The sequence below is a fragment of the Doryrhamphus excisus genome, chromosome 1 (assembly GCF_030265055.1).
Source record: "Doryrhamphus excisus isolate RoL2022-K1 chromosome 1, RoL_Dexc_1.0, whole genome shotgun sequence".
Taxonomy (NCBI): Eukaryota; Metazoa; Chordata; class Actinopteri; order Syngnathiformes; family Syngnathidae; genus Doryrhamphus; species Doryrhamphus excisus.
The window spans coordinates 29436095-29463021 of NC_080466.1; the positions used below are offsets into that span (position 1 = coordinate 29436095).

The 26927-nt window shown below is 40.2% G+C and overlaps 1 protein-coding gene across 2 annotated transcripts in view; it reads right to left on the bottom strand.

The window, feature by feature from the left end:
* The window catches only part of flrt2 (fibronectin leucine rich transmembrane protein 2), a 95996-nt gene extending 70299 nt beyond the window's left edge, over nucleotides 1–25697 (bottom strand). Inside the window, exons 1-3 of one of the 2 annotated variants that reach the window (XM_058072159.1) lie at nucleotides 25553–25697; nucleotides 22857–22994; nucleotides 15098–15151 (exon numbers count right to left, since the gene is read on the bottom strand). The gene's annotated coding sequence lies outside the window, so the exon portion shown is untranslated. Of the gene's footprint in view, nucleotides 1–15097; nucleotides 15152–22856; nucleotides 22995–25552 lie in introns of those variants that run through there. The other variant, XM_058072160.1, reaches the window with a different exon arrangement.
* Between the last annotated feature and the right edge of the window lie 1230 nt (nucleotides 25698–26927).

The following is a 26927-nucleotide window of genomic DNA, read 5'->3' on the forward strand; positions in this document are numbered from 1 at the left end:
TTATACTCCGGAGCAACTTATAAACGAACTGTTTATATGTTACATAAACACTGGACACCTTTTCTGTTCATGTTTATTTTTTGTGTAGCTGAATAACCATTGTGTTAGCATATCTTACACCTATTCAGCCTGTTCTCTATTCTTTTATTGTTAGAACTTGCCTTCCAAGAGGACTTAATGTCGTTTTTGGTCAAGTAGTTTGTAAAATAAATTAACCGCAAAAAATGCGAGTTATACGAATTATGCATTTTTGGCCTTATGCGACTTATATTCTTATAGTCCAGAAAGTACGGTATTTATCTGTACTGTTCAGACTGAACTCGACATTCAGGCAACAACGATATTATTATTATTATAGTAGCCAACATGAAAATCAGTGTATCCCAATGGTTGCATTGTGAGTAAACTCAAATTAACTTATTTCTCGTGTTATAATGCACAAAAAAGGGAAATAATTACGTGTTCATGTTTTGCATAAGTTTTGCGAATGATGGGCAAAATTCCCCAAAATAGTCCCCTTTACTCTTTCACTACCAAAGACATACTGTATTTGTAAATTTTTCCCAATCCCAAAGACGTATTCATACATATTTTACGTTTTTTGGGAGTGATGATGAAACTACACAATAGAAGAGCTCATGTTCAGTGCAGTTTTAAGCTGTAAAAAAAGAACTCTGCATTTATCATCCTATGTACTAAGCACACAAGCAGGAAGTCGAAGAGTATGAAAGTATTTATGTATCTGTACTGCACAGACTGATCTCGACAGTTCACCTGTTTGTGTTGTCGGATACAGCTTCAACGTTCAAGGTCGGAAATTTAGATCACCACTTAGAATGTCAATTTTGAATGTATCACAGAATAAGTAATACTCAGACAGTAATAATGTAATATACTTAAATTAGTTTCATATGTCAGTATTTAATATTGTGGAAGACCACATTCAATTACCTCAACAGCTGCTGACTGACAAGTTTACCCAGGCCGTGCTCCTGGGTTTCCATTCCTGTTCATGGCCACAAACTGTCAGAACCACAACCATGGGACCCACACTACCATGAAGACTCGGGTGACAATGATACTATAAGCGGAACCGCAGCAGTCGCAGCACACAAGCGCACTTATTCTGGTGTCAAAAAAGGAGGCCTTATTTTACTCTGTAAATGTCTTTACCAGGCAGCGCCAGCCTATTACTCTGGTGCCTGACTGACAGTCTTATGGAATATAAAGGAACCACAATGGATGCATGGCATGTCACTTATGTTCGTGGAAGCCTGATGAGCAGGTTTTGTTAGGAATGGGAGTGAAAGCACTGAGTAAAACCTGGAAGATCGCTTGTTTTGTAGCTGAAGACTCAGTAGGCTTTTTCGAAATTCAAAGCAAAATAAGATAATGGTGTCTAAATGAGAGCTAAAGAACTTGAGAATGGTTCCGATTCCTACTGTGTGGCATCATGCGGTATTTCATAATAAAACATTGTCTTTCATGAAGACATTCGGGGGATTAAGCTGATTCATGTGTGATTTATGTCAAAACATTAGCATGACGGCGAGTTATATGCAACTCGCACTCGAGTAATTGCGAGGAGAGAAGCCTCACTTGAAATACCATCATTGTCTGAAGAGATTACCTTCTGACAAGTTATGTAATGTCTCTATTGACGAAAGGATTCCGCCAACATGTAAAGCTAAGCTTGAATCACAATAAGGGCACTGGAGGTTTTTACAGCAAATCGGTCTGACTGATGACTACATGCAGGTCTGGACCCCCACATGCAAAGGCGCAAGGCTGAAAAACAGTCAAATAAAATACAACAAAGCCAACAAAGGAGGGAGCAGAAAACAAAGTCGATGGTTACTATTGGAAAAATAAACAAAAAGTTACTGTTGGAGAACAAAGCAAAGCCTGGCTGGAGTTGCAAAAACTAGTAAAGTGAGCGCGAGAACCGGCAAATTTTCAGATATTCCCGCCGCAAGGCATGCTGGGTAGCTTGAGATAATTTCCCACATTTTTTTTTTTTTGTGTTTGTCACATTTTTGCATTGCAAAATATATAAACAAGGAGTTAACACTCTTGATATCAATTTTTTTTATTGTTCATATTTCATATTGTTGCTACTGGACTACCCAGCATGCCTTGCAGGCATTTAGAAATAACAGATTAAAGTCATGTGTTATGTTTAACTCTTAGTTATTGATAGTAGAAGTAGTTGATTTATGCAATGTCTTTACTTGCTGTGGATTGTTTTCAATTTGTTGCACTCTGAGCAAGCAAGTTTTTTTTTACCAAATATATGTATAAATCTGCAAAAATGTTTTACTCAATGTGGCCCACGAGTCAAAACTTTTCCCGCCCCTGTTATACGACAGCTTAAACAGTCCATTTTGGTTTGGTGAAAACAAAGTATGTTGCTGTTACATCATTTAATTTGGTCATGTGTGAAAGCTATTATCCTGTAAGACCACCTCTTCAAGCGGTTGCGGTCCAATTCCAAGGGAACTCTGGTGTGGTTCAGTTCACTTCAGCTCAAGTGTGAATGTTATATGGACCAAAAACACAGAAAGCACAAGCAAATACAAATATGACAGAAACTATCAACACAGGCCTGCTTCATAATATCAAAACAAACAGAGTCTAAAACCTAAAAATTGTTACTGTTTACTGTTTTATTCTGACAAAAGCTATAGAATAAAAAAGGTAGCACTGGCTTGACACTGCTCTTATGCCCCACACGAGACCTGCAGATTGTGCCAGGAATCATGACTCGGGAATAATATCCATTTTGACCTGCTGAAATATTCATTGGCACACCTGCAGGGCAGCAGACGGTGGCTATATGATATCCAGGACAAGGTGGCACCAATCATGGAACCCCCCAGAAAGAAACTTTTCGGGAAATAAGAAATGATTTCGTATGGAATCGATGTAAAGACAAGCAATGGATAGGACTTGTTTGGAATTCAGCAATTTGGAGAAAATGTAATTGGTACACTGACTTATGGTCAGATTCACTGATGCATACATTCACAAAGACTTGACTTTTAGTGACTCATGGGTACTTGACAAAGACTTGCATTTCACTGACACGTGAGATTCGAGTTTCACCGTCTCGTGGGTACCCGACGAAGATTTGAGTTTCCCTAACTTCCGGTACTCAAAAATTCATTGACTCATAGTTTGACAAAGACCTGACTTTTAGTGACTCACTGATGCTTCACAAATTCTTGAGTTTCACAGACTTGAGAGCACTAGATGAAGACCCGTGTTTTACTGACTCACGGGTACCTGGAGAAGATTTAGGTTTGACTGACACAGTCTGACAAAGACTTTTGGGTGCTCAAAGACTCAAGCTTCACAGACTCAAATGTACTTGTTGAAGAATCGAGTAGTGGGCAAAACCGTTCATTTCAGTGAACTGGATCATTACAGTTCATTCAGTAAAAAGATCCGTTCATTTCGGTCAATTGGTCATTAGCTTGTGATCTCCCCCTGTTCATAGACCTCGTCAGTCCGTTCACTCATGTTCACGTTTGTTCCGACTCAATAGTCGGTCATGAATGAACGACCGACAAGTGTCGGTCAATCTCTCGGTCAGTCTCGGTCTTTCAGTCAGCTAACCCCACCCACCCACAGAGCGAGGCGCGACAATCGGATAAGACCGGCAAGTACGCAGATAGTCCCACTCTACAAAAGGAACGGTGACTCTCCAGCCAATCATAAAAAAACATTTGCAACTGATATTTGCAACGGGTATTTTAGGGGCGGTGACCGGGTTCATTCTGTCATGATCGACACACCACTAATAATTGGGTTATATTTAGAAAAATACCGAATCAAGAACCTTTGTTGTCAAAGGGCAACAACTGATATTGTGGCTGTGGTGGTACAATGTTTACATGTAATAATAGTGATTTTTTTTTTTTTTTTTACTCCAACTCGCTTGATTTTCTGATTGCTGTTGTCTCGAGCTCGCACACTGCTCTCATGTTACTTGCACTAACCATTTACTTTGACCGAAAACACAAAAATAGGATGTGGAATGTAAAAAAAAAAAAAAAAAACATTTTGTATGTCAAAGCATAAAAAGAATTGCCTTCCGGCTCTGCAGTTGTGTTGACTTTATCAGCTCCATGTCATAGTTTCAGTTGTGCCGCCCACAGCTTCATTGCCTTATTGGTTTAAATCTCATGTCATCTATCATGAACCTGACATGCGGAGCATTTAGTTGCAAAATAACCTCTTATTTCCCTGAGGAGATGGAAGAGACAGAGGGAAAAAAAAATAAAGTAGGAAATATTGGACTCGCTTTAATCAGGTGTCCAAACACAATCTGTAAAAAGTCAGTTTGAAGCCTGATCAGTATGTTTGCTGACAGTTTTTTTTTTTCTATCAGAGTTCAAACTGTCACTTTAAAAAGGGAATGCCATTAGATCACTTAATTGTCAGGGTTACAGAGAGGTTAGAGAAGAAATTAAATGGAGATGCATGGGAGAAAAAAAGTGTATCAAAAGCCGAGTCTGATTCATCACAGCGTGGTTTGGATGCTTTCCGTCCACCTGGTGTGCCCTGTTCAAATGTTTATCTCTTTCTTGGTTTATTCAGCTGTCTTGTCATCTCTACAGACTCTCCCTCAAAAACACACACAAGAGGCAGCATACAGTGCATACAATGCACATAATTTGTTAGAATAGAGTGACCCCCCCAGATAGTGCACGCAGCAGGTTGTGAGACTGAGCAGAACTAAAAGAGTGGGAGTATGCATGATGCATTCTTTCTTGAGAGGGAGGATGGCTGACAATGGGGAAAAACAACTGCACAGAAAAAGTCCCCATTCATCAAAAGTACATCTTGAGTATCTGAATGTACGTCTGTTGTGTTATTTTTGTAAGCATCCGTCTGTCGTATTATAAATGGTGGTGAACTTGATTTGACAGTTGTTACTCGGACAAATGCTTGCTGCCAGTGTACGTGGAAAATGTATTTACGACTTTTAGTGACTTTCACGGACTCACAAGGACCTGGCAAAGACGCAAATTTGACTGACTCACGGCTACCAGGTGAAGACTTGAGTTACACTGACTCATGGTAGTCAAAGATTCACTGATGCATACATTCCCAAAGACTTGACTTTTAGTGACTTATGGGTGCTCGACAAAGACTTGCATTTCACTGACTGTGTCTACTCAATTGAAACTCGAGTTTTAGAAGATTTGAGTTTCACTGACTTCCGAAAAATTCAAAAAAACATTATTGACTCATGGTTTGACAAAAACTTGACTTTTAGTGACTCATGGTACTCAAAGATTCACTGATGCATACATTCCCAAAGACTTGACTTTTAGTGACTCATGCGTGCTCGACAAAGACTTGCTTTTCACTGACTCGTGCCTACTCAATTGAGACTCTGGTTTCACCGTCTCGTGGGTACTCAACGAAGACTTGACTTACGGTACTCAAAGATTCACTGACACACAATTTGGCAAAGAATTGACTTATAGTGACTATACAGACCCGAGTTTCACTGACTCACGGGTACTTGGTGATGACTTGAGTTACACTAACTTGTGGTACTCAAAAGTTCACTGATGCATACATTCTTCAGACTTGACTTTTAGTGACTCATGGGTGCTCGACAAAGACCCAAGTTTCACAGGCTCACAGGCACTTGACGAAGACCCAAGTTTGTCTGACTCACGGGTACCTGGTGAAGCCTTAAGTTACACTAACTCATAGTACTCAGAGATTCACTGATGTATACATTCACAAAGACTTGTCTTTTAGTGACTCATGGGTGCTCGACGAAGACTCGAGTTTCACTGTCTCGTGGGTACTCGACAAAGGTTTGAGTTTCACTAACTTCCGGTACTCAAAAATCACTGACTTACAGTTTGACAAAGACTTGACTTTTGGTGACTCACAGGTGCTTGACAAACTCTCGAGTTTCACAGACTCGAGAGCACTCCACGAAGACCCGAGTTTCACCGAATCGTGGTACTCAAAGATTCACTGATGCATACATTCACAAAGACTTGACTTTTAGTGACTCACGGGTGCTTGACAAAGACTTGCGTTTCACTGACTCGTGTCTACTCAGTGAAACTCAAATCTTCTAAAACTCGAGTTTCAATTAAGTTCCGAAAAAAAAAAAAAAAGTATTTACTCACGGTTTGACTTGTCTTTTAGTGACTCACAGGTGCTTGACAAATTCTCGAGTTTCACAGACTCACGGGTACCTGGAGAAGACTTAGGCTTGACTGACAGTCTGACAAAGAATCAAGCTTCACTGACTCAAATGAACTTGTTGAAGACTCGAGTTTCACCGACTCACAGGTGCTCATCGAGCATCGACAGGTCAGCTGCCAAACTTGCAAATTTTTGCTCATACTTTTTGTGATGAAAGACTCAAGTGACTCGAGCACCCCATAAGAACCGGTCAGTAAAGTAGTATGGCACATCAGGTACCATCCACCACCCTCCATTGGCGTAAAGAGAAACGCATGTCTGAAGAATGCACAAGTGACGCATTGCTTCACCTCACACTTGCATACCTGGCCCAGAGGGGGAACAGCTCTGTTAACTCAAGCCAGCTTTTTCCTGTTCTGGTATTACACAGTGGCTTGAATGCAGATGGAGCATTTTAAGCTCTGGTTCAAATGTGATTTTAGGTCAGATCCAAATCTCGGAAGAGTAGTGCATGTGCAAGTGCTTGTTTTTTTTTTTCTTGCAAACATTATTTCACCATTTGGCAGCAAGCCGGTTGTCCGACATGCTCCATGTCCCATGTATCCACGCACCGATGGACACACGACCGCCCCCCCCCCTGTTCTGACGCCCACCCCGGGCTTGGCACCACCAGCTGTTGAATGTATAAGGCGCCAAAATGGCTCCTCAGCTGCTGCCATGGCTCCCGCTGAAAAGCCTGACAAGCCGGGCAGCTGCTGGCGAGAAACGGAGCAAGGTCAGACAGACTAAAATTTAGAGCTACCTGCTAAAGGGGTCTCAAACACGCGGCCCGTGGGCCAAATGTGGCCCACAGGACACTAGTTTGAGCCCCCCCCCTTGATATGAAAGTTTAATGTTAGTGCGGCCCGCGCAAGTTTGATATGGATGCTGTATGGTATCATGTACCCAGAAAAAATTATTACGTTTGATTAATGTTCATGTTAAAGGTTAAATAACTTAATAGTTATCCTCCCTATCCGTGTGGAAGTGGTAAGTTTTTGGCTATTTAAGTTTAAAGGAAATAACTTGAAGGCTACCGTTTAGGTCGCTAGCTCCCTAGTTTGCGAGTTAGCATGTGTCTCAAGACCCTGCAGTTGCGCAATATGTTGTAAATAAAAAGAGTATAAATGTGACTATAGTCGTGTTTTGTCATGTCTACAGGGCTCTAATAACGCTTTGTTAATTTTAATCTGGAAAAAAATAATTTGTCTACCCACCAACTATATTAATAAATGCGTTTTTTGTTTTTTTTTGGAAAACCTGATGCGGCCCAGTCTCACCCAGACCCAAGCAAATTGAGTTTGAGACCCCTGTGCGAAAGCATGACTTGGCACCAGATTGGATCCTTTCACCTCAGTCGTGCTATATTTTTTTGTGTTATTCTGGCAGGTATTCTGAAATGGACACTCAATTTAAAACGGGAAAATGTTCATTGTTTTGCTAGTAAACAATTAAAAAGCTATGACTCACTGTCTAAGTCGAATGAAATTGCTGTTCTTTATAAAATAATTAGCATAACTTCTAACAACATCAGTGTAAAATTTGTGACTTCACAATCCTGTTAAGTGCAGAGACGAAGCGAGGGCGGCTGATTTACTGTTGCACCCCCCCGGCACACGGAATGCTGCCGCGCGGCAACATCATCGCAACCGCTCCCACGTTAGTCTCGAAAGACAAGTGTGTCTATTAAACCAATCAGGGGTGTCAATTTTCACGGAGCATGTGGCGTGAAGTCATTTCACGTCAATCGCTGTTCACAGATCTTCTGACGGGTTAATCCACCAGGCAGGTTGACTTTATTCACTTAGTGGAGGCAACCAAACTTCTGCAGCTGTCAGGGGACGCATGAAAAGACGTGTGGGGAAACTCAATTAGATTGCTTGAAAAACGTATTAAAATAGCATTAAGTATGAAGTAAATCATGCAATTTTGCACACTTGATTTTAATTTGCACTACAGATTTATTTTGCACAATAGGACATTTTTTGGGACTAATCTATAAACGAAGTCTGTAAGTACTCACCACTTCTTTCTCTTTCGGCTTTTCCGAAAATCAATCACTTCCATCCTGCATCCGTCTCTCTCACGCCTCCTACCAGGTCGCTCAAAACTCGGCATCCTTCTACCAAAATATTCACTATCTCTCCTCTGGACATATCCGAACCATCTCAGTCTGGCCTCTCTGACTTTATCCTCAAGGCCTATAACATGTAATGTCCCTCTGATGTACTTATTCCTGATCCTATCTATCACGGTCACTCCCAATGAAAACCTCAGCATCCTTATCTCTGCTATTTCCGGTTTTATATCCCGTCACCACTAGTGTAACTGCTCATGTAATTTCAATAAAATCTAAATTACAAATATTTTTCACAGATATACAAGGACACAAATATTCATTCATTTTCTACCGCTTGTCTTCACGAGGGTGGCCAGCCAATCACAGGGCACATATAGACAAACAACCATTCACACTCACATTCATACCTATGGACAATTTGGAGTCGCTAATTAACCTAGCATGTTTTTGGAATGTGGGTAGGAAACCGGAGTACCCGGAGAAAACCCACGCATTACGAGGGTGGAATTGAACCCTGGTCTCCTATCTGTGAGGTCTGCGGGCTAACCACTTGACCTCCGTGCAACACATAAATCATTTCAATGATTAAAAAAAAAATAACACACGGGTATAAATAATATAATTTCAAACGGAAAAAAAGCATAGTTAATGACTCGTGTTTTTTATTGACACATTGACCTAGCAAACAAAAAAATGGGCATGCCTCAAGGTGGAAGGGTTGGGTTTTGATAGAGCAGATACGGTCCTCAACATGGGACCGTAAGACATGCAAACTCCACACACAGAGATGGCCGAGGGTGGAATAGAACCCTGGTCTCCTATCTGTGATGTCTGCGTGCTAACCACTCCACTGCAGCCTGACACAAATATTTACAAATAAAAATAGGCAGCGGCAGTGAAAATAGTAGTCACAATAAATGACTAAATTTGTTCAAATAAATTAACGAATAATTAAAACTACTAAATACTTGCAAAAAGTAATGTGTGCAAAACAAGCGGAAAAGTCTGAATTAGGAGCTGGAATTATTGAGCAAAAATAATCCGTTCTAATATACCGTATGTATTTGTTACGATGAGCTTGAGACGGACATCAATATCACGTAGCGTTAGACCGACTGACCCGCTTATTAATGATCCCTAAGTAGACTGACTATTTTTCCGACTTGAGCAGGGCTAATCCTTGGCAAGTCATTTGACTGCCTTCAACAACCCATTCCCACCCACCCGCTTTATCCCACTGGTGCTAAAAGGGTGTTTCCTGACAAGTGAGGTCATTTTACGTCTATGCGTTAAGGTTTTAAGGCCGAGGCTTAGGTTGAAATTTTATTGGCAATTGTATAATGTTTCACGCCGGAGCCTGAGCGCCTATGCCTTGTTTTGCCCGTCGGGCCACATTCAGGAAAAAAAAGCCGCTGTATTTTGATAGCAGTGAGAGTTGAGGGTTGTCAAAGCGTCCGCCTGAGGGAAGCTCACCTTTTGCATTTCTGAGTCATTGCGTAAACTTCTCAATACTGTGAGGTATTGTACACTGTAATTATTGTTATTACTTTTTTCCTGGTGGAATAAACATCAACATGGCTATTTATAAGACATTAACCTACCCAGCGGGACGTCGTAATGACAACAAGAACTGACTGACTTTAATGAAAGTGTTTTCAAGCAACACGTTGCCATGTGAGGTTTGGAATTTGGATCTCATCCAGTGTGGGGGGAAATTATTAAAAGTTGACTTGGATTCAATAGCTTCAGGGATCGAAAACAATTCTGGCATCTCAGTAATTGCGGAAAAGAACATCTGTCTTTTTGAAGTAGAACTTGAACAACACAAGAGTTGAATAAAAAAAAGACATTTGGCACCAAGGAAGACTATCACCTGGTTGGCAAACAGTTGCAGTTACAATGTGAAACAGGTATTGAGCAACAGGTAACTGAGCAAAATGAAAGAATCCACTAAGAGATCAGAGATTCTGACGTTTTTAGTGGGGAACTGGCATTTGCCTAGGGAAAAAAAAACCAACAAAAAATAATCGAATGCAAGTGTTTCCTTCTAAGCATCCAGACTTTACTGTATATGAGCTGGAGTGTGAATTTGTCTCATTATTTGTAATACAGTTGAACCTTGGTTAGCGTACGCCCGGTTAACACATTTTTCAGTTAGCGTCAAAAATTTATTTTTGACTTACATTCTGTGCTGCACGGCGGACAAGTGGTTATTAGCGCACAGGCCTCACAGCTCAGGGAACCCGAGTTGAATTCCACCCTCGGCTATCTTTGTGTGTTCTCCCCGTGCATGCGTTAATTCTGCGGGGAATTAACCAAAACATGCTAGGTTAATTGGCTCATCCAAATTGTCCATCGGTATGAATGGTTGTCTATATGTGCCCTGTGATTGGCTGGCGACCAGTCCATGGGGTACCATGGATAAGCAGTAGAAAATGAATCAATGACTGATGTACATTTTCTGGTTAGCATCTTGTCTTGGTATTGAGCAACAGGTAACTGAGCAAAATTAAAGAATCCACTAAGAGATCAGAGATTCTGCCGTTTTTAGTGGGTAACTGGTATTTGCCTGGGGGAAAAAAAACAACAGAAAATAATCTTTCTAGAAGACGACCAACAATGCAAGTGTTTCCTTCTAAGCATCCAGACTTTACTGTATATGAGCTGGGGTGTGAATTTGTCTTATTAATTGTAATACAGTTGAACCTTGGTTAGCGTACACGTACGCGTTAACACGTTTTTCAGTTAGCGTCAAAAATTTATTTTGCATTGTTTGACTTACATTCCGAGTGGTTAGGGCACAGGCCTCACAGCTCGGAGACCCGAGTTCAATTCCACCCTCGGCTATCTCTGTTTGGAGTTTGCATGTTCTCCCCGTGCATGTGTGGGTTTTCTCCGGGGAATTAACCAAAACATGCTAGGTTAATTGGCTAATCCAAATCATCCATCGGTATGTCCAGGGTGTACCCCGCCTGCCCGAAGACAGCTGGGATAGGCTCCAGCATGCACACGACCCTTATGAGGATGAACGGTAGAAAATGAATGAATGACTTATGTACATTTTCTGGTTAGCATTTTGTCTTGGTAACTGAGCAAAATGAAAGAATCCACTAAGAGATCAGAGATTCTGCCGTTTTTAGTGGGTAACTGTCATTTGCCTGAGGAACAGAAAATAATCTTTCCAAAAGACGACCAAGCATCTAAGCTTCTAAGCATCCAGACTATACTGTATATGAACTGGAGTGTGAATTTGTCTTTAATTAATTGTAATACAGTTGAACCTTGGTTAGCGTACGGCCGGTTAACACGTATTTCAGTGAGCGTCAAAAAGGTCCAGGGTGTACCCTGCCTGCCTGAAGACAGCTAGGATAGGCTCCAGCATGCACACGACCCTTGTGTTGGATAAGCAGTAGAAAATGAATGAATGACTTATGTACATTTTCTGGTTAGCATCTTGTCTTGGTGTTGATACACTGCATGATTCCAACAGTGTTCTTTACGTATTCTTATACAACAGAAGAAGAAAAACACCACGAAGAAGAACGCAGTCTGACAACTTTCCGTTTGAGCGGGTACAAGATACCTCAATCGGATTGGGGAAAGGAATATTCCACCCCTGGGAATCTGATTATATATTCATTCGGATTGGCACTTTTCTTTTGGAATGAGGTGTATACAAAAGTTACATTCTTTCGGTTTGAGCAAATAACTTGAATGGAATTGGAATATTTGGGTGCATGTAAATGTGGATAGTGTTTCTGACCTTCCTTATCAAATGCAAATGACTTCCTTTGGCTCTTGCAAAATATGTATTTGTTAAAATAATGTCTAATAGCTCTTTTTACAGGTATGTATCCAATATGCCAGACCATATCATTTGACTGTGTTTTTTAAGTAGTTCATTAAAGTATAATATTGCAAATCCAGAGTACAAGCAGAGAGGATGATAATCATGATAAGAATTGGATATCGGCATTATGAAGTGATTGTTGAAGGATTTTGGAGAACCTAATTCAAGCTTGTATTAAACATAATTCGTCATCAGATTATCTTTGTAAAACACAATTTCAAAATTTTAGTGGTTGAGGTAGGAAAAAAAAAATACCAGATGTGTTTGAATCTCTACCAACATCTGGATGGGAACACAGACATCTCCATCGGGGGTTGAGGTTACGTTGTGTGCGTGCGAGTGGTTGTCTGTCAGTGTGTGATGTATGAGTGGATGTTTGTGTTGTCCAAACACCGACACTCAAGGTTTATTGTGAGAGGAATGTGGAGTCAGAAAAAAAAACCTGCAGGGCACTTTCTCGCCGTTCGTAATGAGCTTTGCTGGGAGGTAGATGAAGGGGGGGGGGGGGGGGGGGTGATGGCAACAAAGGCCGGATATGACTTGTCATGAGTCGTACGGAAAAGAGGGAAGTGAAAGGAGCAGTGGCGAGTATTCTATTCTATTGCACAGCACTTAAGTAGAGTTGGAGTAAAGGACAAAGTCTTTCATTCTCAGAACGCATTACACGAAGGGATAAGGTAGGTAGAGGGATAAAACATTAGCCACGTTTACATGGACCCAAATATTCCAATTGCATTCGGGTTATTTGCTCAAACGGAAAGAATGTAACCTTTGTATACACCTCATTCCGAAAGAAAAGTGTCAATCCGAATGAATATATAATGGGATTCCCAGGTTTGGAATATTCCTTTCCCCAATCCGATTGAGTTATCTTGTACCCGCTCAAACGGAAAGTTGTCAGACTACGTTCTTCTTCGTGGTGTTTTTCTTCTTCTGTTTATTGGCGGTTGGCAAGCAGATTTGGTGTGCATTAGCGCCATCTGTGGAACAGAATCTAAACCCTTCTATACGCCATTCACAAGTCCAGTTTTATTTAAAAAAGAAAATATATATCCATATAAAACATGTGCAGAGCTTAATTATAAAATATTAGCGAGATTGAACTTTATCTTTTTCTGTTCCCGGGTGCGTTCTTTCAGTAAATGCCGAGATATGACGTAACACGAGACGTTCTTCGATTTAAAAAAAAAAAATGGAGGCGAGCAATCGGCACTGGACTGCTGCGGAAAGTTTGTTTTTGATTCAAACTACATTTCAAGACTGGACGAAGGAAAAACTGGCAATACGGAGTTATTCCAACAAGTGAAAGAAAAACTCGAGGAAGTCGGTATCACGTGATGTTGATGTTTACGTTTTACTGGGCATGCCACATTGACTATTCTGGTTGATTATAGCGCCGCATGTAGACGCACGATTGGAATATTCCTTTCCATGGATACCATTGTTTTTGGAAAAGTCATTTGGAAAGATTCCATTTGGAAAGAGAAAAACTCATGTAAACGTGACTATTGATATGGTCTTGTATAGCAGTTATAGCCAATGGTCCTGCAGTATTGGTATTGGCCGGCCGATATTTGCGTTTTTTTCCTTGTATCGGTATCGGCCGATACGCACGTTGGGTTTGCCAATGTTTTTTTTTACACCGCATGATTTACAGTCAGGCATCCGCCCCCACTGTTGAATCACATCAAGGGCGTGTTTTCACAAGTAATAGACTTAGCTTGCTTTTTAACACTTTACCAAGCCCATCACATTTCACTGGGTGATCGCTAGGCATAACAGTTTAAGTCACGGTGTGACAACAAGAAAGCCCAAACACATCACATACCAACGCAACAAACGAATAATTTATTCCTTTTAAAAAGTTGATAATGCCATTTAAATGCGTGTTCAAGAAAGCTGAATCCTACTGTGTTCAGTGTTTACATTTCAATAAATATTTGTTATCATGGTCATTTCTTTATGTAAATTGAGGGATCAAAAGCAGTATCAGCCACAAATATCGGCCATCGGCTAAGGGTGATGGAAAAAAATCGGTATCTGCATCGGCTCCCAAAAAACCATATCAGTCGATCCCTACTGTCAACCCTGCAAAATATTTTGGGGATGTGGGAGGAAGTTGTAGTACTCCACACCCATCGGGAGAGCATTCAAATCTCAGCTTCAAACCCCTGATTCTCACCCAAACAATGTGATTTTTTTTGTAAATTCACAAAAGTTTTACCTCGGTTCCAGAGGCGACCACTCCGGAATTATATCATTAAAGTAATCACACATTAAATCTAAAGTCGACTGGCGCTACAATAGTTTCTCAATATGTTACACATTGCTTTGTTTACATTAATGAACTGCTGACGGATGTGAATATAACAATCATACATTTTCTGCATGTCTTCACTCATTTTATTTGGGAATTTTGTACAACTCAGTTTATAGTGTTGAGTGATTTGTACTGGCATGTCTGCCTGTTAATAGAAGGATCTCTCAGTAGAGCCAAAACAATTTAGTCAGAGCAGACTAAAGCTCTCTCTTGCTGAAAAGAAAAAAGGAAATAACCAAAGATTCTGAAAGCCGTGGGATCTCTGATAGAATAATGGTACCTCGCCCTAGGATCTCCCTGTAGTGCTTTTGCAGCACATTATCGACAAATGTAGCCAGAAAGCTCTAGTTTTCTAACTTACAAAAGATATCTCGGATTACTGTAAATAATTAGAAAGTTCATCCATAATAAACAGATTGTTGATTAATACAATTTTGAACGTGTCACGACAAAGCTGATAATGTATAAATGATTGAAAAGGAGACTGGACTTTGGGAAGTCAGGGGGATACACACCTTTTTTTTTTTTAAATAAAGTTCTAAACCAAGGAAAATAACTCTGTACCACAACTTCCAATAAGGCTTGGGTGACAATGCCTAAAGTATAAACAAAAGTAGAAACCTACCTTCTACTAGCACAGTGCATCTCCTGGCTCCACCCCTTCAGCAGCACCGGCGATCTAAAAAAAAAACAGGAAATTGACGCAGAAAAAAAAAAAAAAAACAAGCAAGCAACAAAAATATTACAAACTAAATATGTAGTTCCAAAATGTAAAAAAAAAATATACATATCCATGACTTGAAGGCCATTTCATTCATATTCTACCACTTATGAGGGGGTGCTGGAGCCTATCCCAGCTGTCTTCGGGCGAGAGGCGGGGTACACCCTGGACTGGTGGCCAGCCAATCACAGGGCACATATAGACAAACAACCATTCACATTCACATTCACACCTATGGACAATTTGGAGTCGCTAATTAACCTAGCATGTTTTTGGAATGTGGGGGGAAACCGGAATACCCGGAAAAAAACCCACGCATGCACGGGGAGAACATGCAAACTCCACACAGAGATGGCAGAGGGTGGGATTGAACTCAGGTCTCCCAGCTGTGAGGTCTGCGCGCTAACCACTCGACCGCCGTACAGCCCATATTATATAATATATATATATATATTTATTAAGATTAGATTATACACATATTTGATAATATTTTTATTATCATTTTATTATTTTTTATTTGATATATATATTTTAAATTATAATTATTATCTTTTTATTAGATTTATATGTATATAAAAAACAAATAAAACTATAATAAAAAATATACATATATATATAATCTAATAAAAAATAAAAATATAATAAAATGTGTATAATCTAATCTCAATATTTTATTTTGCATTTGTGTAAAAAAAAAAAACATTATCGTATTAAGAGCATATTGTGACCTTGAATACTTTGGTATTTGTGATTCAGTTCTTCTCTCCTTCAGTATGGTCACTAAAACCTCAGTGGCAACTCAGAGTTTTGGTAAACAACCACCCACCCCTACTTCCTGCCCACTAAACACACACTACAGTAATCCCTCGTTTGCCGTGGTTGGTCCCAGACCGACCGTGATAAGTCAATTTCCGCCGACTATGGTTCCTTATGTATAAATGACTAATATAATTAGGAAAAAACCTGATAAGAGAGAAGGCACAAAAGGGATTACTGTACGTGCTAACATGGTTGTCAATACTACAGAAAAGTAGTTTAGCCTGGCAGGCAAAGTGATGATAAAAGTCATCCAGATGTAATATTGCTTGGGTCTGACATCATTCCCGACAAGCAAAACGCACCCCTGAAATCGGTGCTGCCGTGTGTCAAATTCTTGTGATCTTTACAAATACTTTGCAACCTTCTATCCTATTCAATTCCAACCTAAAAACGGCTCACCTCTCGCCTCTAATGCTTTTTATCCTGACCTTATTCCCTATCTCCATTAGGTCATGTTGTATGGCAGCAAATGGGGAAGAAATGCTGAGACGGGGTCATAGCTGCTGCTGGGGAGTGTTGAGCTGCACACACGAGCAATACAGCGAGGGGGGCATCATTACGGACCATTACGGTCAGTCACCCACCGTTTAGCACACACATCCCCCCCTGTCTCCTTGTATGTGCAGTTATACACGATGTGCGGCTGAGTCGACATTCCCACTACTGCAGCTAACAAGGTCACCAAGTGGATTTAAGCAAACAATTGGGGGAATCGCAATTAATTGGGTCATTACGGACGTGATTAACGTGTTTCAAATAGCAGGAAGGTACAACAGTCGGAACAAACCATTAGGAATATTTCAGATCGGTCAAAGCATTGGTTTTTAGGAACTTCCTAGTTCCTAAATCATCTGTGATAAGGTGGCCGGTAAAGAAAATGGATGTCCAATGCAGGATTCAAACCTGGAAACTTTGTTTTTTTGTAGTATTCGTTTTCAGTTATTGTAAGATTGAGTCAGTTTTTCCGCATGTAATTCCAAGACAAAGGCATGGATTAGTCTCTCTAAATCTGGTTTAGACACGGTTCCCTAGATTTTGGCAGTGTTCTCTCGGTGGTAAAAGTCCGAGACCATTATTATTCCTGGATTTCTAACCTGATTTGGTTTGGTTTTAGAGGTCTCTGTTTATGCAGGACACAATTTCAGTTTTGTCCGAGTTTGGTTTTAGCTTCTAGAGTCCACTGGGCCAGTGCCAGTTGCTGCCAAAGCGAGCCACTCTGCGGCGATCACAGAATTTTTGGCACGAACTGACACCAAGTGGACTCCTAGCATCACAGATGACATTTGGTTCCACTTGGTGGACACTTCGTGCCAATACAAGTGGCGAAGTTGGGGTATCCAGTTTGTCCTTGCTTTCAGCGGTCTACAGCTGTGGGACTTTGCCTGGTGGGAAGCGGTTCTTCAGACTCTAAACCTAAGGGTGTCAAAATTTAAGGTATCTTCTTTGGTATGTTGCTAGTCTCATAGACTCTGGTGGTTTGTTGATAAGGATTCTGTAATACGAGTCCACTGGGCTGGCGCCAGTTGGTTCCAGTTTGCACCAAAGATTATGCGATTGGCGTGTAGTGGCTTGCTTTGGCGTCGAATTAATGTTAGCTCGGCATGTTGCCATGTTGATGTTAATTTCGCACCAACTGGCGCCGGCTCAATGGACTACTAGCATCATTGGCGCAACTTGGCTCAGGCTATTACATTCCAGTGGATTCCAATTGGTGGATTATTTACGACATTTGTTTCCACTTGAAACAAGCAATCAATGCAATGATTTTGAATTTTTTTTGCCGCAAAACTCAATGTTCGCTCGGCATGTTGCCATGTTGCCGTTAATTCGGCACCAACTGCCGCCGGCCCAGTGGACTACTAGCATCATTGGCGCAACTTGTCTCAGGCCATTACATTCCAGTGGATTCCAATCGGTGAATTGTTTGTGACATTTGTTTCCACTTGGTGGACACTTGAATCAAGCAATTGATGCGATGATTTTGACATTTTTTGCTGCCAAACTCAATTTTTGCCGCCATTACGAGCCACCACCGAGCACGCCACTAGGCACCTTATTGGCAAATTGCATTGGCGCAAACTGGCACCAACTGGCACCGGCCCAGTGGAGTCATCCATGAAAGCAGACGTATATATTATCATGTTTGTGTTTTGTTCATATTGATTTGGTCCATCTGGGGCCAAACCAATTAATCAAGAAAGTAATCGTTAATTGCTTAACCCCTACTGTGTATTTCACGGCAATACCTAAAAAGTACCGTTTCTACAGCGGCATTTTAAGAACAAGGCATTGGTGCTGTGTGTGCTGTGTAGCCTTGAGCAAAGCACTTAGCACTGTGGTTATCAGGGGAAAAAATATCCAGGTTGCTAAGTTGCATAAAGACTTAGACGCAGGCTCACTATCATTATGTGAAGAAATCGAACAAGAGGTCGGCGTACAATGGGAATATATTGAACAGGCTTTGTATTCCAAGATGACAACAGGGTAACAGTCTGGGTGTCATCCTCAATAGCGTGCAATTATTCCATTCCCACATCAATAACATTACCCGATCTGCTTATTACCATTTACGCAACATCAACCACCTGATGTTTGATATCCTCAACATTGTCACCTCCATCCGCTCCCTTGGATCCTACTCTATTCACTTCGTGTGAGCCTGAGCACCATGGGTTGCATAGCTTTGGGTGTTGTGCTACAAAATTTTGGAACTCTCTCTATTTAAATCCACACTTGAAATCTTACTTGATAATTTATCATAATATTTTTTTATTTTTCTTCCATATTTGAGTGGGTTTCTTTTATCCGTGTTTATGTACAGCGTCCTTGGGTTCCTTGAAAGGCACTTAGGAATAAAGGCATTATTATTATTTAGTGTATTTTGTCATTTACGATACGTTTTATGCTGTAACTTGTGTAGTTGGTGTTTATGATTAAATGATAACATGCGAGTTATTATATTCACGTTAACATGTAAAAAAAATACTTTAAATGTTTATTAGATAGTTCAAGGACATACAGTACATTTTCATGATGGTCGTAGGGGGGTGCTGGAGCCTATCTCAGCTGTCTTCGGGTGAGAGGCGGGGTATACCCTGGACTGGTGGCCAGCCAATCACAGGGCACATATAGACAAACAACCATTCACACTCACATTCATACCTATGGACAATTTGGAGTCGCCATTTAACCTAGCATGTTTTTGGAATGTGGCCGAGCGTGGAATCGAACTGGAGTCTCCTAGCTGTGAGGCTAATCACTCGTCCGCTGTGCAGCCTCCGAATACATTCATTTTTAAAAAAATCATGTCTCAGTTTTATGGTTGACTACATCTTATTATTAGTCAAAAATATGCAAATTTAAGCAGATTAGCTAGCATGTTTTTTGGAATGTGGGAGGAAACCGGAGTACCCGGAGAAAACCCACGCATGCACGGAGAGAACATGCAAATTCCACACAGAGATGGCCGAAGGGGGATTCGAACTTGGGTCTCCTAGCTGTGACGCCTGCATGCTAACCACTCATTCATCGTGCAGCCTTTTTCAGTGGTTTTGAAAGTGACTTTTTGACACTGTGGTATACCTTAAAACCGCTAACCGGCTAACGCCTGGTCGACAATAAGCAGAAGGGGAAATGAGGTGATCCCCACACAAGCTGAGAGAAATGAGCAGCATGAAACATAAGCTGAGGCTCCGTGTTCTTGAATGCCAATCTTCACTAAAGACCAGGTGAGTAATTAGTACGACCGAATGTATTTTTAGCCAGGCCAGACTAGTTTTAGATGTTTGTCAGTCTGCTATTCATGCTAATGCACCACTTTGCTCCACACTGAACTATTGAAGGCATCATTAGCACTCATTTGCATTAATTTTCCCCAGGGCAGTTATTTCCTTGGTGCTGTAGCCTACACATACAGCTCATATGCTTCGGTTACTTGACACTACCATCTTGTAAGGTGAAACATTTTAATTCCACCAATGATTGCTTTATGTACTGCCACAATGAAGCTAACAAATTGGTAGATATACCAACAATAATACAGTTGCCAGTAATTATATGCTTTACATTATATGTAAAGCAGGGGTCTCAAACATGCGGCCCGCGGGCCAAATGTGGCCCACAGGACACTAGTTTGAGGCCCCCGCCTTGAGACGAAAGTTTAATGTCAGTGCGGCCCGCACAAGTTTGATACGGATGCTGTATGGTATCATGTACCCAGAAAAAAATTATTACGTTTGATTAATGTTCATGTTAAAGGTTAAATAACTGTTAATAGTTATCCTCCCTATCCGTGTGGAAGTGGTAAGTTTTTGGTTATTTAAGTTGAAAGGAAATAACTTGGAGGCTACCGTTTAGGTCGCTAGCTCTCTAGTTTGCGAGTTAGCATGTGTCTCAGGGCCCTGCAGTTGCGCAATATGTTGTAAATAAAAAGCATAAATGTGACTATAGTCGTGTTTTGTCATGTCTACAGGGCTCTAATAATGCTTTGTTCATTTTAATCTGAAAAAAATAATTTGTCTACCCACCAACTATATGTGGTTTCTTAAGTTTTTATTATTTGACGTTTTATTATTATTATTATTATATTTAATTTATTACTGATTGATTGATTCTTTATTCTTGATTTGTTTATTCATTTTTCATCTTATTTTGTGTAGAAAAATAAAAAGTAAGATATTTGAGAACAGTGGAATGTTTTATCAGAGCTTTTATTGTAGAAAATTGGAACCAAAGCAAAATTTTTTTAATTTTTTTGTTTTTAATAAATGTTTCTAAGCTTTACTTTTTAGATATATTTTGTAACGATAAAGTATCTTAACTTTGAAGGACATTTCATAACCGAACATTCTTTTTTTTTTTTTTTAGTCGTTTATCATCCCACAGTATGGGATATGCTACTTTTTTTTTTCTTAAGTCAAAGCACTGCCGCTTTGACGTTTTGCTCTGCAAATACAGTCTGGCTCTTATCCAATGGCTGCAAGGAAAACAGGGCTAGGCTGTCACCATGAGGCTGTTTTACGTCAATCAAAGCTATGCACCTATAAGTCAAGTGCAGGTTAAACCTGTCAGTGCCTTCGCTTTGCCATGTTTTCAAAGCCCAGTTGAAGTCCGAGTCACTTCAGGGTATGGTGATTTTGGTGATGTGCGCATAATGTAAACATCTACTGTATACAGGAAAAGGGAGTAGCGCTGAGCAAGAGACTCAGGAAGTATGTACAGTATTTCTGACAAAAAGGAGCAGGGAGGTCTTCAATGCAGTAATCGTGTATATTGTCAGGAAACCACAAAATTAAAAGGGGACCTATTATGCTAATTTTTCTGTCCTTTGTATCAAGTTGTGGTTTCTAGTTCTTCCAGAATCTGCACCTATTCAGCTGTATTTCACTCCGTTGTGGTTAGGACTTCCTGTGTTATGCCGCTAGCTGTAATGTGGCCATTATACATTTTTTACGGGACGACCAGTGTTGGATAGAGTCACTGGTTGTGGTAGGAAATGGCGATTAGCAACTCCGTTCCCTGTATGCACACTATATAATGCTACACGGATAAGCGCTTTTGCTCCAAGACTTACACAAACGTTGGAAAAGTGTCCGGTTTCTTGGCTAGTCCAGCTGCATAGTGGCCCATGTTCATGAAAAAGTCCAGTTTACAGTTTTTTTTTTCCTGGTAGAGAATCAGGAAATCCAACCATGTGTGCCTGATGTTGGCGTCTTTAAGGATTTTATAAACAAATGCGGCTTTCCCTTACATCCAAGGAAACACTTTATGAGCCATTGCTAGCAACGTAAACAGAGAGTATCTGGTCTACACATCCATACATTTTTCCATGTCGGAAAAATTTACACTTTCAGGGCTCACTTCCAAATGCGCAAACCACAAACCAAAAAGTCAGAAAATTGAAAAACCACAATAGGTCCCCTTTAAAATACAATACAATACACGATCACTCAGATTGTAGCGGATTTTTTTAATGTTACCCCCAACACTGGCGTGTGGCAATTCAAGAATTCTCAGTTTGAGATAGTAAATATTTGACTAGTAAATAGTAGGATTTTCTGAAGATTATCCTTTATATGTCATCTGTGGGAATAGGAGTTCAATCATAAATTCATGCTACATTCATGCATACAGTGATTCACACAACTTCTACAGAAACTGCCCCCACCAGATAAAGTTTACACACATCGGAAACAATTGTGCCCTAAGGAGATGGAAGTCTGAATGAATGATGCATTTGTAGGTTAAATAAAACGCAAATAAAGCAAAGAAACTTGAAAAGTAAATATAATGCCATTGTTTTTGGTTTCTTCTTCAGTTTCTGCCATGAATTGGACTGATGAGCATGGCGCTTTCATTGTGTAAACGTTTATCAAAACAAACAAATCTGTAACTGCAACACAATGAGCGTTCCGTTTGGACTTCAATCTTGGTAGACATGATCCCATACCAGATCCAAAACACCATCTTGTTATGGGTTACCAACTTCACAGCTACTGGATCTGCTTTGAAACCAAAATAAAGCGGTAAATAGAACTCGCATCGGCGGAACTGATTTAATTTTTTTCAAATCATGACACAGAATGGCATTATATGTACATTTCAAAAAAATGTTTTTACTTTATTTGCCTTTTATTTAACCTACAAATGTGTCAAATCATTTTGCCTGACCCTGTATTTTGTATTCCTTTCATTATAATGGGATATTGTAGGAAGAATAGTGCTTCATTGGAATTATTGTCTTCCCTCATCAATTGCGGTGAACTGGTTTCACACCCAATCCTGATCCTGTCATGATATACCAAAACATCGGCAACAACAAGAAAAGATGAGATGCTAAACTTACCAAAATGTGTAGCAGCAAACACAAAGGAACCATCCAGCATTAGTCAGCTGTTAGCAGTGAGCCTAATTAGCCCAGCAGTAATTAACTGCAGGTGTGCCCACAGGAACCGCCTCCTGCCAGAGTGGAGACTTCTGTGGACTGAAAAAAAAAACATGGACTAAATAAAGGAAGACGTAACACTAAATCACAGCCTGTTTCCTGGATGACTTATATTTGTATTTTACTTAATTAAGCAATTTTTATGCTTGAAAATGCTTACACATATAATCTGCTTAAATTTGCATATTTTTGACTAATAATAAGCTGTAGTCAACCGTAATACTGAGATTTTTTTTTAAATGAATATATTCAGAGGCTGCACGGTGGTAAAGTGATTAGCCTCACAGCTTGGAGACCCCAGATCGATTCCACACTCGGCCACATTCCAAAAACATGCTAGGTTCATTAGCGACTCCAAATTGTCCATACGTATGAATGTGAGTGTGAATGGTTGTTTGTCTATATGTGCCCTGTGATTGGCTGGCCACCAGTCCAGGGTGTACCCCACCTCACGCCCAAAGACAGCTGGGATAGGCTCCAGCACCCCTCGTGTGGATAAACGGTAGAAAATGAATGAATGAATAAATGAATATTTAGAGGCTGCACGGTGGACGAGTGAATAGCCTCACAGCTTAGAGACCCCAGTTTGAGTCCACGCTCGGCCACATTCCAAAAACATGCTAGGTTAATTAGCGACTCCAAATTGTCCATAGGTGTGAATGTGAGTGTGAATGGTTGTTTGTCTATATGTGCCCTGTGATTGGCTGGCCACCAGTCCAGGGTGTACCCCGCCTCTCGCCCAAAGACAGCTGGGATAGGCTCCAGCATACCCCCCCCCCCCACCCTGTCACCCTCGTGAGTATAAGCGGTAGAAAATGAATGAATATTTAGAGGCTGCACGGTGGACGAGTGAATAGCCTCACAGCTAGGAGACCCCAGTTCGATTCCACTCTCAGCCACATTCCAAAAACATGCCAGGTTAATTTTAATTGGCGACTGCAAATTGTCCATAGGTATGAATGTGAGTGTGACTGGTTGTTTGTCTATATGTGCCCTGTGATTGGCTGTTCAGTCCAGGGTGTACCCCGCCTCTTGCCTGAAGACAGCTGGGATAGGCTCCAGCACCCCCACAACCATTGTGAGGATACGCGGTAGAAAATGAATGAATGAAGTTAAGCTAGTTGGAAATGTGAAAAAAAATATCACAGCAGAAATGTTTTTTTTTCTGAGAATGAAGTCAAAATATTTTTTAAAAAAGTCATATTTTTGCGAGAAAAAAAGTCACAATTTTACAAGAATGAATATTATATTTTATATTATATTATATATTATGAGGTAAAATAATGTCTTAGTTGACATATTAAAGAGAAAGCCATAATATTATGATAAACAAATAGGGTAAAACATAATATTACGGGCAAGTCAAATATTTTATACAATTATACAAAATATTATTTTAATAAATTATATAATTTATAAAATTATGCAAAAATATTTTACTACAATTACATACATTTACTGCGATTATTTACAAAAACTAAAAAAAATATTAAAGACCAAAATTCATACCAACCTTTCTCACAAATCTATATAAATAGCATCCATTTGGACACCCCTGGTCTTCGATAACATTTATGGTTCTATAATCTCTGGTTCGACTTCCAATATCATTTGCCTCCAGAGGGTACTAGACTTTAATACCACCCTTGGTGCCGAGGGTGTAATACAATGCTAGTTTTTATTTCAGACAGGTGCTTTCAGTGGTGCTGAATAGCACACGCTACTACTGAAGCCATTTCTTTAACTTATTTAATTTGTTCTACCTATAAATATTGATGTTTTTTTTTTTTAACCTGAAACTGCTGCAGTTTCATTTTACTCCATATTGTCACCTCAAATGAAAAGAATAAAAAAAAAAGCTGTAGGGGAATAGTCATGCATCATCACACTTCACTCTTACTAATACTTTTTTCTTGGCATGTAAGCATTTTCTTAAAAATGAAGAGGAAATCTTGTCATTGGCAGTAATCCATTTCATTACAGAACCTCTCAAGCTGAAACATGAATAATTCCGACGGAGCCCAACATTTGTCAAAGCATCGAAACGTAAAACAGAGTCTTTTTTTTTTTTTTTTTTAAGTCGTAGGCATTAACAGCTGTATCTCTCAGGCAGTTTTTTTTTTTTTTTTTTTTTTTACAAAGAAGAACATCTCCAAATGCTTAAGGATCAGTTCTGGTTACATTGAGCTCTAACGCTTATCCTTTCTATGTGGTGGTTGCTTTTGTCGAGGCTCAAAAGCTTTTGAAAATATAGAAGTCGGTACCAATACAGAAGCAACATCAGGCAAAAAGTGAGTGGAAGGTATCAAGTCATGCATAAGCGACAACACGCTTGGATTATTCCAGACTGACGGCTTTTTTTTTCGATCTTTTATCAGCTGAACGCAGACAATAAAGAAACGAAAACCAAGATGTATGACACCGACCTCGATGTAATGCGTTCACGTGTTCGGCACGAAAAAAACCACCGCACTCGAGACACTTTGTAGACATAAGATAAAAACAAGACCTTTTCAAGGTCATCGAGTAACAGGTGACAGATATCTGGGTCTTGTTTTAGTCATGTGATCCCTTCACCTGCACTTGCATGTTCTTACCTCTGATGAGCTTCGGCGAGAGGGAAGCTTGTCACAACGTTATCAGAAGAAAACACACCAGCTCTTTAGTTTCTAACTAAAAAAAAAACGTAATTTTCTGACATTTTCACAAACACACCTGAGCAGAGTGGATTCAAATGTCAAGGTCGATGGCAGTTGTGCTCGAGCTTGAGTGAGTCATCCTGCAACAAGTCGACACTCGTTTTCCGGTTTTTAGTTTCACACAAAAATCTGTTTTGAAGCTTTAAAGTGCCGGCAGGATAAAGTTTCAGTAAAAAAATGCATGCCCGAACTGCACACAACAAGACTCAAGACTCAAGTGACGGGATGCAAGTCAGCCACACACGGCGCCAGACTTCAGGTGGGATTGTTTATCAAAAAAGCGCTGAAGTTTTGTCTTTAAATACGCTTCCTTGGTTTCCGGGTGTACATTTTTGTTGCATTTCGCTGGTTTCAGTTTGGGGTTTTTTGTGTCTGAGTATTTGATTGTTTGGGATTTTGAACTTAAAACTAGATTTATTTGAAAAATGGGCCTGGATAAACAGTATGAATAATACATACAGGGTCAAGCAAAATGATCAGACACATTTGTAGGTGGGCGGCACGGTGGTCGAGTGGTTAGCGCGCAGACTTGTGAGAATGAGCGGTAGAAAATGAATGAATGAATGAATGAATGAACGGACGTTTTAGGGCTACACGGCGGTCGACTGGTTAGCGCGCAGACCTCACAGCTAGGAGACCCGAATTCAATTCCACCCTCTCTTTGTATTGTATTAGTTTGTATTTAAAATTACTTGGTATAAACTTGTCTCATAATGTACGGTGCATTTGACAAGACATCACTGGGCAGGCCTGTGTTACGATGCACATTTTATTCCTTAAAATAATTATTTTTTTCTTATTCCACGAATTAGATCCGGGTTCAATTCCAGCCTCATCCATATCTGTGTGGAGTTTGCATGTTCTCCCCCGTGCATGCGTGGGTTTTCTCCGGGTACTCCGGATTCCTCCCACATTCCAAAAACATGCTAGGTTAATTGGCCACTCCAAATTGTCCATAGGTATGAATGTGAGTGTGAATGGTTGTTTGTCTATATGTGCCCTGTGATTGGCTGGCCACCAGTCCAGGGTGTACCCCGCCTCTTGCACGAAGACAGCTGGGATAGGCTCCAGCACCCCCGCGACCCTCGTGAGGAAAAAGCGGTAGAAAATGAATGAATGAATGAATGAAGATTTGTAGGTTAAATAAAACGCAAATAAAGCAAAGAAACAAAGTACATATAATGCCATTTTGCTTTGTGTTTTTATAATGCCATTGTTCGACATCACCTTGTGTGCTTCGGAGCTCTTATTTTTCACTTTGGGCGTGCCCTTA